The sequence below is a fragment of the Dipodomys ordii genome, unplaced genomic scaffold, assembly GCF_000151885.1.
Source record: "Dipodomys ordii isolate 6190 unplaced genomic scaffold, Dord_2.0 Scaffold148, whole genome shotgun sequence".
In the NCBI taxonomy this organism is placed as follows: domain Eukaryota; kingdom Metazoa; phylum Chordata; class Mammalia; order Rodentia; family Heteromyidae; genus Dipodomys; species Dipodomys ordii.
In genome coordinates this window covers 2,474,639-2,488,473 of record NW_012267364.1, presented here as the reverse complement: position 1 = coordinate 2,488,473, position 13,835 = coordinate 2,474,639, and positions in this window count along the sequence as shown.

Below are 13,835 nucleotides of genomic sequence, written 5' to 3'. Positions count from 1 at the left end.
TATACATTCTTCTTAAAAACTTATATAAAGGCATGGACATAGATAATGCAAGGGGAGGTGCCAAATGCTGGCTCTTTCAGAATAATCTAGTTAGAAACATTACAAATTATGGTTTTTGACCACACACATAGCTAAATCATTCAACAGATATTTAACAGACACCTGACGTATTCAGATGCTGTGCCAGAGACTGAGGTTATCCAGATTAAACAGCAAGAAAAAACGACTTCTATCGTATATGAGACTATTCACGCACAAGTAATTAATAAGTGGCCATACAAAAGTCATATAAGTTGGAGAGGCAAACTTTGGGAGGCAAACTCTGAGCTGGCCACTTGACATTTGTTTTCTCCACATTCCATACTATAATTTGGCAAATCACACTGCTGTCTCATCTATACAAGGGGACTACTAAATCGAATTGCTGCGGATCTTCAAAATGAACGTACATGAGGAAACACAAGCGCGAGGCCTACTAGAAGTGACAGTTGGCAGCACCACCCCTTGAAGGAACAAGCCGGCTCTTCACCGTCTCCAGATCCGCTCCGAGCTTCGCACGCGGTCACAGTCCACTCGACGAGTGGCTTTGGAAAGATCAAGTTCCGCTTCCGCAGGGAGGGTTTTTTTTTTTTTTTTGGTCCGGTCTTGAGGCCTGAACTCTGGGCCTGGGCGCTGTCCCTCAGCTCTTCAGCTCAAGGCTAGCGCTCTACCACTTGAGCCACAGCACCACTTCCGGCTTTTTTTGCTTATGTGGTGCTGAGGAATTGAACCCAGGGCCTCATGCATGCAAGGCAAGCGCTCTACCACTGAGCCACCTTCCCAGCCCCAATATATTAGCTAAATTTTTATCCCCACATATGTGTTGTCTACAAATTATTTTCCCTATGCAGGGAGAAACTGGACTTAAAAAAGAAAACTAGGAAGTGATGCTGTAACTTAAATTGGTAGAGCACTAGCCTTGAGTGAAAGAGCTCAGGGACATCAACCAGGCCCTGAGTTCATACCCCAAAACCAAAAACAAAAACCACCAAAACCCAGAAACTAAAAGAGATATGAGACAGAGAATATAAGATTGAGAGAATTTTATTTAGGTGATATTGCTTAGGAGTAGAAAAATGATCACTTGATTTTATTATTTTCATATCATGTATTGAACTAAATTGGTATTACAATGTCTCTAGTTACTTGAATTGGCCAATTATACATACCTATAGTCATTTCTTTGATATATTTGTAATATACACATTGCTTCAATTTTAAGAATTTACTCTGCTCCAAAGACTTCTCTCGCTGACCAGGCTGGGTCTTTTAAGCCTCCATAATAGACTATTGAATCATGAAGGTCATATACTCTACACATTGCTCATTAGTGCTTTGCAAAAACAGTTTCCAGTTGTCAGAAAAGAGTTGTAGTTTTCTTTTTCTTTTTTTTGGGGGGGGGGGTCCAGTCGTGGGGCCTGAAATCTGGGCCTGGGCGCTGTCCCTCAGCTCTTCAGCTCAAGGCTAGCGCTCTACCACTTGAGCCACAGCACCACTTCTTGCGCCACAGTGCCCACTTCCGGCTTTTTTCTTTTTGCTTATGTGGTGCTGAGGAATCGAACCCAGGGCCTCAGGCATGCAAGGCAAGCGCTCTACCACTGAGCCATCGTCCCAGCCCAAAACTTTTTATTTTAATGTAGTCCCTCTCTGTCCAATTGGTTGTGACCCTGGGACTCTGTTCAGGAAGTTCCTGCCTATGCCTATAAGTTCAAGTGTCTCTCCTACTCTGTCTTGTAATAGTTTCAGTTTCAGGTTTGATGTTGAGGTCTTTAATCCATTTTGAGTTGATGTTAGTGCACGGTGACAGGCTGGGGTCCACTTTTAGTTTTCTGCATGTATCCAGCCTGGCATTTTGGTGTTTAATTGGAGATAGAGTCTTGTGAATTTGTCTGCTGGAGCTTTGAATAGTGTTCCTCAGATCTCAATCTCCTGAGTAAGCAGAATAACAGGCATGAACCACTGGTACCCAGATTTAATGTCTTTCTGATAAGTCTTTCCTTACCATAGCAATGTTGATATTATTGTCAATAATAATATTTTTGAGTATTTATGAGGTACTAGGCAGGTAGTTTATGTGTTAGGTAGAGTAATGCCCTCTTCTAAAGATATCCAGACTCAAAGCTGCAAAATCTGTGGCTCTGTTGCCTTATATTGTAAAACAGACTTTGCAGATGTATGAGGAAGTTATCCTGGATTATCTGAATGGGATCCAAGGGTCCTCATGAGCGTCAGACAGAAGGAATGTGACATCAGAAGCAGAGGGGCAGAGAGCAGGGAGGAATGAGGTTGTGAGCGAGGCATGCAGGCCGGGCAGATGCTAGACGGTGAGATTGAGCAATGGGCCATAAGGAGTAGAAGAAACCTCTAGAAACTGGAAACGGGAAGGAAATAGATTCTTCCCTAGAACCTTCAAAAGGAATGTACACTGCCTATTTTAATAACACTGGCCTCCAGAAGTGTAAGATAGTAAATTCTTGTTAAGTTACTAAGTTTGTAGTAACATGTTACAGCAACAACCAGGAACTAATAATATGTGTTCAGCTGTTCTCTTCCCCTTTCCATCAAAGCCCAGCTTTCTAGGAAAGATCTGTATCGGGGCTGGGAAAGTGGCTCAGTGGGAGAGCGCTTGCCTTGCATGCATGAGGCCCTGGGTTTGATTCCTCAGCACCACATAAGCAAAAAGAAAAAAGCCGGAAGTGGCGCTGTGGCTCAAGTTTAGAGCACTAGCCTTGAGCTGAAGAGCTGAGGGACAGTGCTCAGCCCCAGAGTTCAGGCCCCACAACCGGAACCAAACAAATAAAATAAAATAAAAAATAAAATAAATAAAATAAAACCACCATCATGACCTTGTTCATTACAGCACTGTTTACCATAGCTAAGATATGAAATCAACACAGATGCCCCTAAGTGGATGAATGGATCAAGAAAATATATTTATACACAATGAAATTCTATGCTTCCATCAGAAAGAAGGATATTGCCCCATTCATAAGGAAGTAAAAAGACTTGGAAAAATTATATTAAGCGAAGTAAGCCAGAAACATAGGCTGCTTGACTTCCCTCATTTGTAGTAATTAGAATGGGCCTATAAGTCTGCAAGAAACCCAACGGATAGTAAAAGACAAATAATGACACCCAGACATGATTTATAAAAGTAGCATTCTAAACACTCATATAGTGAGAACAAAGGAGGATATTCTTAGGAGATGATCACAAGGGCTCAATAATTATGTGTTCATGATCATATAAAATGATGCTTATCAAAATGAACTCCAAGAAATGGAAGCAAGAGGTCTTTTTATTATATTGTTTATGGTCTTTTTAATTTTTTCTTCTTTCCTTTTTTCATTGGTTTATTGACTTCTGTTGCTGGTTTTTTTTGGGGGGGGGGGGTTCGGTCATGGGGCCTGAACTCTGGGCCTGGGCGCTGTCCCTCAGCTCTTCAGCTCAAGGCTAGCGCTCTACCACTTGAGCCACAGTGCCACTTCCAGCTTTTTCTGCTTATGTGGTGCTGAGGAATCGAACCCAGGGCCTCAGGCATGCAAGGCAAGCGCTCTACCACTGAGCCACCTTCCCAGCCCCTGTTGCTGCTTTTTATTTCTGTACTCTTGTCCTGTGTATAAGTTTATCTAATTTGGGAAGGGGAAAGGAATGTACAGAAAGAGCAGGACAATAGGTGAACCAATTCCACAGTGAAACCCACTGGACACTGTGTTGGAAATGAACTATACAACTTGCGGAGTGGGGAAAAAAACTGGTAGGGAATGAGGGAAGGGGTAACACTGTTCAAAAGGAAATGAACTCATTACCTGACATGTAACCATAACCCCTCTGTACATCACCTTTACAATAAAATATTTTTTAAAAAATCAAATAAATAAATAAACTCCTTAGCCAACACTAGAAGAAAAAAAAACAGAGAGCCAAAAGTAGAGCTGTGACTCAAGTGATAGAGTGCTAGCTTTGAGCAGAAAAGCTCAAGAACAGCATAAAGGCCATGAGTTTTAAGACCCAGGATCAGCATAATAATAATAATAGCAGTAAGAATAAATCCTTTATACATGTAAACACACAGTCACAAACATAAACTCAGCTTCCAATATTTCTTACAATTTTAGCTCAACTAGTTTCTATTACAGGTTTAATTTCTCAAACTCAAGGGATATTCTAGAGATAAATATTTTTCTTTTCAAGTGGAATAAAAGAAATAATATTGTTTTCTAAGGGAAAATGTACCTCCATATTGAGTAATATCATACAGTGCAATGCTCTTGCACCTCTGTGATCAGGGTACGTATCTCAAGTAGATCTGCACTATGCTGCCCTATACCTTCACCTTGTTCTCCATCCACCTAGCTGGGGACTGGGCATTCTAGTTTGCCTGGTCAAGCAAAGTACATTGACCTATCCACTGATCATTCTGAGCCTTGGGTGAAATGCTCCATCCAAACAAGCCAAATTGAGATATAATAGCACTGCAATGAAATGCCGGAGGTCATTCTGTGCCAGCCAGGTGAATACATTATTGACAGTAAAATCATAAATTATCTAGAATACAACCAGGAAATGGTGTGTAAATGTATGTAGGTGTGTTCTTTTAACACTCCAGGAGAAATAGAGAATTAACCTCACTAATGTCTAAAGAATAAATATTATACTACATAACCATAGCCTATGTCATAATGAGAGGAGAGTGTATAATAATGATTCCTTTAACTAGATGCCCAACTCCCTCAAATTATTGTTTTTTCAATTTACATTTGTTTATGTGTTATGTTGCCAGTACTAGGACTTGAACCCAGGGCCTTGGAGCTGTCCTTTAACCTTTTTACTCAAGGCTGGTACTCTACCACTTGAGCTCCACTTCTGGCTACTTGCTACTAGAGATGACAGTTTCCTGGATTTTTTTTGCCTGGGCTGACTTGAAACTGTGATCCTCAGATCTCAGCCTGCTCAGCAACTAGGATTACAGGCATGAAATACCAGTGTCCAGCCAGGATGCCATTTTCCTTCTTCACATATAATCAACCACTATATTCTCTTTATTCTACTTCTAAATAGTTATCCTATTAACTACCTATATCTCCATTGTCTTTGCCTAAATTCAGGTCTTTATAACCTTAAAGTAGGCTAATGATTAGTATTCTCTTTGTCTAATCTTGCTTGCTTTTAGTCTGTCATCCGTATTAGTGCCAGAGTAATCTTAGCAGTCCTCAAAAATAATTTCAGCGCTTCTCCTTACAAGAATCTCAATTAACAAATGTAGGAGAAATGGTGGAAATAGAAAATCACCACTAGCCAGGGTAGGGTGATACACATCTGTAATGCCAGCACCCAGGAGACAAAGGCAAGATGACCTTGAGTTTGACCTTGGACTATGAGGCAAAATCCTGTCCAAAAACAAAGGAAACCAAAGAGAGGAACATTTCAGCCTTCACAAGCCCTCGGTGCTCACACGTCTGCGTGTCATAGCACCCTTGTCTGGGACAGCATGTTTTCCCGGTCTTGTGTCTGAGCTGACATGACACAGAGGCATGCCCTGGGGTGATTGGTAGGCTATGGAAGCTCCTCCCTGGACACCTCACAAAATTGCTGCTCATTTTCAATCAGCCAGCGGCCAGGAGGACCATCCTTTTTTTGTCAGGGAAACAGCCCACACAGACCAATGGAAGAAGTTGCCAAGCTGTGGTGTGGGGACTCGGTCGACAAGTATGGACCACGCTGCTGCATCCTAGACCCATCCTGCTTTAGATTCTGAACTATTTTAACTTGGAGCCAGCACAGAAGGTTTCATGTTTCAGATACTGTATAACCCAGTACTTGGCAGACAAAGGCTATTTGATCTTCTGAGGCAGACCGGGAAGGCTGGTTGAACATGACTCTGAAAAAATTAGAAAACATCAAACACCTCATTTCTGGATGACTGCTGCTTCCAGAAAGAAACAGGATCCTGGTAGCTTTCTCCTGTAATACTTGATTCTTACAAGGGGTTTTACCTATGTTTTTTCTTCCAAGGTACCTTTATTCATGTTTCAAAGCTGAAATCTAAAGAGATACAACAAACAGGAAGAATATGTCAAAGAAGGCAAAATAAACTGGGCACAGATGTCGCATGCCTGTAATCCTAGCCACTCAGAGGATGATAGCGGAGTATCAAGGTTTAAAGCCATCCCAAAGGAAAAAAAATTACATGAGACTTTTTTTTGGGGGGAGGGGTCTGGTCGTGGGGCCTGAACTCTGGGCCTGGGCGCTGTCCCTCAGCTCTTCAGCTCAAGGCTAGCGCTCTACCACATGAGCCACAGAGCCACTTCTGGCTTTTTTCTTTTTGCTTATGTGGTGCTGAGGAATTGAACCCAGGGCCTCATGCATGCAAGGCAAGCGCTCAACCACTGAGCCACCTTCCCAGCCCTACATGAGACTTTTATCTCTAGTTAACCAGAAAAAATTCTGGACGTGGAGATGTGACTCAAATGGTAGAGCACCATTGCTGAGTAGATAAAGCTAAACCAGAGCATAAAGCCCCAAATTCAAACCCCATTACCAGCACAAAAAAAAAGGTGAAAGACATGACATGAAGAAAATATATTTGCCAGACAAATTTTTTGTAGTATTCCCAGCTTTAAAGCCACGCTGCTGTATATTAAGAAAGACTATCATAAATGTTAATGTACCTGTTGCATTTTATAACTCTGTGTTACTCGCTCTGTGTATCATCTGCCTCACATCGTCCTCTTAAAAATGGGACTGATGTACTACCTTTGACACATTATGTAATGCTAAACACAACAAATGTAAAATGATAAATGAAGAACAGTTCTGCCCTTTTGTTGCCAGCCAAGAAATCCTTGTCTAATAATGCGTTGGATTTACTGAGCTCTATTATAGTTGTGACTTGCCTTCAATTGTAATTAGCCAGCTTTGTTTAAGAACTAAGTACAAACCAAAACAGAAAGAAGTAACAGAAAAGAAATCAAACAAGATACATTAAAATTGATAAACAATAAGAGCTTATTATAGTTCTGAAGGTTAAGTACAGAATCAAGGTGTCAGTAGATTCAAAGTAGAGACTTGCTCTCTGCCTCAGAGAAAGTGCCTTGTGTATGTGTTCTCATTTGGTGGCCGGAATCAGGCACCTCTCTCCAACACTATTTATTTATTTATTTATATGTACATCCTGAGACTTGAACTCAAGGCTCTGTCCCTGAATTTTTGGGCTCAGGACTAGCACTCTACCATTTGCGTTACAGCTCCACTTGAGGCTTTTTGGTGACTAATTGGAGAAAAGGCTCTCACAGACTTTCCTGCCTGGACTGGATTTGAATGATGGTCCTCAGATTTCAGCCTCCAGAGTAGCTAGGATTACAAGTGTGAGGCATCTCACTTGTCCTCAACCTCTTTTAAAGGTCACTAATCCCACTCGTGAGAGCTAACACTTCTCCCATGCCCGACTTCTTTATATCACCCCAGTAGAGGATTAAATTAATTGTATATGACACCAAAGTACAACACCAATTTTGTAAACATACACAAGCAAACATGTGAAGCCTATGTACTATTTCCTGAGTTTGTTATAAATGGATGGAGGATTGATTTCTAAGTTCTCTGGTTTCCCCCCAAGCCACTAGCTTTTATTGAATCAACACCATTCCCATTCACTTATTAGATTCCCAGGTTATGGCATATGACATATCATAGCTAAGTTAAGGTATTCAACTCAATTTTGTCATCAGTTTAATCAAACCTTCTGACAGAATGTAACACCCTATAATGGTATATGTCACAAAATGGAATTGAAAACCCTGAAATCATTCGTCTCCAGTGCAAACACTACATCCATTTTCATGAAGTCAAGATAGGCACGTTTATGCACATTTACAAAGTGCATATTTCTACTCTTACAGGTCCCATTACAATCATGTCTCAATCCTATAGTGTTAAAGATGAATGCCACAGTGAAGAAATTATTGGTGCATGCATGCAACGGCCTGGCCCGACTTCTTAATAGATTCACAAACAGGGATTTGATTCTTTTATTAGTAGTTAGAAAAGGTTGCATTAATATTCAGGAGTTAAAATGTGCCTTTCTAAATTTTACATAATTTCCCACAGAGGAATAAATTTTCTTGAGAATATTCCCCATAGAAGAATGGCTTTAATACCCACTGTCTGTGAACATGGCAAATAAAATGGCTCATAGACTTCTGCTCTGGCAAACAGTTGAAACAGCTTCCCTTTATAAATGAGTATGAGCCCCGCTCATTTAAATGGATTGAGATTGGCTCACTTCTGTATATAAGTGTGTTGACAATTCTTTGAGTCCTGTTGACTTTTGGGTTCCCAAGTCCTTTCTTGAAAACTTTCTAAGCTACTACTTTAGTAAAGGGAGCTGGCTAAGTGCCAATAGGTGGAACTGGAAATCACTGAAGGTTCTGAGAGAAAGGAAAAGTATCGCAGGAAAGTCTCTATTTTTCAGTCTTTCCTTCTCTCCTCCTTCTTTGTTTTAAACCATCAACCAACTTGAAGTAGCAAAAGGGGAAACTTCTTCCTCAAGTGAGAAAAAGAGCTACTAGAAAGCCATGGGAGCAGACAAGTAATTGCAATGGAGCAGAAAGGACTGCAATCCCATCGAAAAGATTTTCTTCCTAGGATGCTGGAGAGAACTACAGAGCACTCTGCAATTCATGGGCAGGCCCAGACACAAAATTGCAGGGGATGAGTCAGAGCAACCACACACAAGGCTAGTGATTGACTCTCATCTAGAAATTGTTCTCAATCAGATAAATAACACTTTTCCTTGAAAGCAACGTGTTGGAGGAGTCCAACTGCTAAAAGAAGGAGCTACTTTTCTGTCTCCCAAAGTACAGAGAAGGGAGAACATCAGTGCTTCAGTATAAAAGGATTTGGATCTAAATATTGTCCTGGTATCATTTAAGGACAAGGCCCACAAACCTCACCATGCTAAACATTCAGGCATGCAGGCTCTCAGAATCTCTGTAGCACGAAGTCTGATTTTTATGGGTGCTGTCTCCAGGTGTCCCTGTTAAAATGGTAAGTATAAGGCAGGGACCCAAAAGATTCTCTTATTAAATAGTTGTGAATATAAAAAATAGCTGTAATACATAAGCAAGCCCCTAAAACCCTGAGTAACATGTCAGAAACAGCATCTAGAATGCAAAGCAGGAAGCAAAGCTTATAGCAGGCTCAGATTTTTGTTTCCCCAGATCTAATTTTAAAAACTTCAGGGCAGGCTCACTCCAAGGAGAACTCACATTAAGCACAGATTCATTTATTTTCTGATGATGAATGCACAGACGTGTGAACAGCTGATAAAGTCATTTCTCTGTGTAAAAGGGTATGAAGAATACAGTTAGGCATTTCAGCTCCAAATTCCCATACCATCCAATTTACTGATGCAATGATAGGTTTGTTGCTATTGCATTAGGCTAAATATATAGGTGACTTGATTCTATCTATATTTGTTATCTTCTTTAGAAGAGCTGGAATAAAAATCACTCCATCTACCAAGGGAAAAAATATGTTCCTTGTGACATTGATTCAGTAAGTAAATGCAGTGGGAGAGGATGTAACTATTTCTGGGAAAGTATCAAGAAAAAAATTTACAATTGGGTGCTAGTGGCTCATGCTTGTACTTCCAATTGCTGAAGAGGCTGAAGATCTGAGGACCACAGTTTGAAGCTAGCCCAAGCAGGAAGGTCTGTGAGACTCTTCTCTTCAATTAACCACCAAAAGCTGACCGTGGAAGTATGACTCATGAGGTAGAACACCAGTTTTAAGGATAAAAGCCAAAAGAGAACATGAGGCCCTGAGTTCAAGCTCCAGTACTGTCAGAAATAAGTTCTTGGCAGAAGCATACTGAGTCTTCATTTGGAAATCTGAGAGGCAAAAGTGCAACAGAGTTTTCCAGTTGCCTCTGCTAAGGCTCTGCAGTGAAATACTGCTCCATTACCACTGACCTGCACCAGGTCCATGCTCAAGAACTTTTTCTTTTTCTTTCTCCTTCTTTCTTTTGTTCTCCTTCCCCCTCATATCCCTCACCCCCTGCTCTGTGTGTGTGTGTGTGTGTGTGTGTGTGTGTGTGTGTGCTAGTCCTGGGACTTGAACTCAAGGCCTAGGAACTATCCCTGATGATTTTTGCTCACATATAGTGCTACACCACTTAAGCCACAGTACTATTTCTGTCTTTTTGCTGGTGGTGGTCATCATGAGTTTTTTGCTTAAGGATAACATTCCACCATGGCTCAAAGTGGGTTTTTTTAGGTGGTTAATTGGAGATAAGAGTCTCACAGACTTTCCTGCCCTGGCTGGCTTCAAATCAGGATCCTCAGATCTCAGCCTGCTGAGTAAGTAGGATTACAAGCATGAGCCACTAGCAGCCACCAAGAGAGTCACTTTTAAATTATTTTTCAAATAGTATCTTATATATAATAACATCTAATGTTCATATTCATGACACAAAAAATAGTATTGAAACCAGACTCTGGTAGCTCACATCTGTAACCCTACCTACTCAGTAACTGAAATATGAAGTTCACAGTTCAAAGCTACCCTGGAAAGAGGCTATGAGACTCATCTCCAATTATCTAACAAAAAGCTGGAAATGGGAGTATGTTTGAAAGGCAGAACGCTAGCCTTGAGCAAAAAAAGCTCAGGGACATGTCCAGGCCCTGAGTTCAAGCCCCAGGACTAGCACACACACAAAAATAAATAGTATTGAAAAGAAAAATGGAGGAATGTAATTGCAGGTATAAGAAAATGACTACCTAGAGATGAAGCACAAAAGATAAAACAGGAAATGCTAGGGCAGGCATAACACTATAGATACCAATAATTACCATTCTGACTGTGAATGTGGCTCAAGTGGCAGAGCTCTTCCAAGAAAATGCAGAGTTCAATCCCCAATACTAAAAAAATAAATAAATGAAACAAAGAAAGAAACAATGAAACAAAGAAAAGAAAGAAGGAAAAAAGAAAAGAGCATGCATACTGCATTTAACTAAGTATTACTGGGACATGTTTTTTTTTTCAATCAACCCTACAGCATAATAGATTCAGAAGCAAAGAATGTAATGGTTTGTATCAATATTTCTTTAAAGCCTGAATTGTCCAAAGATACTGAAGACAGTCCATTGTCAGTAAAACTACTTTTAATCCCGCAACATCTCCAAAATACTTAGAGATGCTCTCTCAGGGTAAATAACTACAAAGAAGCAAATGGTTTCAAGGAAAGAAAGGAAAGCAAATGGACATTTTTATCTAAGCAAGGTTTATTGTTAATCCCAATTTCTGATCTAAACATGAGCAGCGAGTGCCACCTATTGAAAATAACAAAGAAAAATTTTGCTCATTGCAGGCTCTGCAACAACTGAACTGGATCAAATGTCATAAAGGAAGGAGTCAGCATTTTACTGGGGAAAAAATCTGTTCTTTGTTCTGTAAACAAAGCTAACGGACTCGAATGGGCCTAAATACAAAGCCACAAAAGATTTGCTAGAAAAAAAAGAAGTGGTTTATTATCAAAGACATTTATAAGTCTTATCTCAGCCTATTAAATCAGAAAAAGAAAAGAGAAGCATAAAATTTAACAAGGGAGGAATGATTACTGAGTCTTTATTTTAATTACAATACCATATTTCTTGGTGTTTTTCGTCTTGAAATGGTTTGTGTTCTAAAAATACTTTTCTAAACACTCATTTTTCACCAATGATTTAAATATTTTGTTCTCAATCTGTTGAAAACCATCCTAACTATAAATTATATCCTAACTATATATATAATTATGTTATATATTTCATATTGTATATTACATATTATTATATAATGTACATTATATTATGTGTATTTATATGTATTAACTATTATATCTATATAATATACATATATATTAAAATAGAATACAAAATAGGACTTGTTGAATTAAGTTTGCCCTAAAGCTACCTCTACATGTTTTATTTTATTTTTTTTTGGGGGGGGTCCAGTCATGGGGCCTGAACTCTGGGCCTGGGCGCTGTCCCTCAGCTCTTCACCTCAAGGCTAGCACTCTACCACTTGAGCCATAGCACCACTTCCGGGTTTTTTTTTTCTGCTTATGTGGTGCTGAGGAATCAAACCCAGGGCCTCATGCATGCAAGGCAAGCGCTCTACCACTGAGCCACCTTCCCAGCCCCTACATGTTTAGCACCTTCCCAGCCCCTACATGTTTTTTTATTAAGACCTAAAATTTTCTAAGTAGTAAAGTATAACCTAACTTGTGTAAACACTGCAACCTAGCCTATCACAATTAGTTGAGTCTCAGCCAATCAAATAGTTGAATTCTAGTGACCAACTATTCAAATCAGGTTCAAACAAAGCCTCTATCAAGCTTTGCCCATCCAGCAGTCTTTATATTTGACTTCCTTTTCCTATACTCACTTCTTTTCTGTCTGCAAATTTTTCCAGCTATGTAGTGACTCTGAACTCATCCTGGGTCTGAGTGCTATTTGGTATGTAAACCATTCATTTTTCTCATCTTCTTGAATTTAACATTTCTAAAGTTTCTTTTGAACAAAATAAGAGTCTTGTAAGGCTGTGTAGCATTGATAAAAGGAATGGTACGTAGAGAAGGAAGAAGGTACTAAGAAGATTGGAAAATGTTACCTGGAGAAATGTATGTTGAGATTAATTTTGAAGAAAGAATTTGGTTCCAAACTGAGAGATTGCCAGGTGCTGGTGACCCATACTTATAATTCCAGCTACTAAAAAAGCTGGAAGTGGAGCTGTTGCCCAAATGATAGAATACTAGCCTTGAGTAAAAGAGCTCAGGGACAGTGCCTAGGCCTTGAGTTCAAGTCAAGTCCCAGGACCAGCACCGAAAGCAAATTTTTTAAAAAAAGCAAACAACAAACACACACCAGCATTTACATCCATACTCTATTTGCTACTCTAAGACCAAATGCAATGCTAGGATTATATTTCCCTTTTAATAAGTTCAATGTCAACCCTTGGGCTATGAATAGAATGATCTTGTCTTGAAGTAAAATTGGTTCTCTTCTGCTTTATCAATTATGTGTTAAATTGATACCTATTTTATTTTGCGTCAAATTTGGATCAAAGTAACTTGTGATCTTGCACGGTGTTTGCTTTAGGGGAAAGTTTTAAATTGTTTTCTTGGAGTCCTTTTGTTTCAAGCAGAAATATTTGTGGTCCCCGCTTGTGACATGGTATTTATCCTGGATTTCACTTTGTTACAGTGTTGGAATGGATCCCTCTTGCTTTCCAGTGACCATTATTTTTCTTGAATTTTTATTGTTTTTGATTTTGTTTCTATAGTACATCAGCATGGAACTTCTTTAGAGGAATTATGCTTCTTAAGAATAAGGGATGCCAAAGTAGCAGGGTATAAAATTAACCCTCAAAAATCAATGGCTTTTCTGTATGCCAACAATGAGAAAAGTGTGGCTGAAATTAGGAAAGCAACTCCATTCATAATAGCCCCACAAAAAATAAAATACCTACAAATTAACTTAACCAAAGAAGTGAAAGACCTCTTATGATGAAAACTTTAAAAACCTGGAAAAGGAAATCAAAACAGAACTTAGAAAGTGACAAAAAGTTCCCATGCTCCTGGATTGGAAAGATAAACATCGTGAAAATGGCAATACTTCCCAAGGCTATCTACAAATTCAATGTGATACCTATCAATATTCCAACCTCATTCTTCAAGGAAATAGAAGAGGCAATCAAAAAGTGCATATGGAACAATAAAAGATCCCGAATAGCAAAAACGATCCTTAACAGAA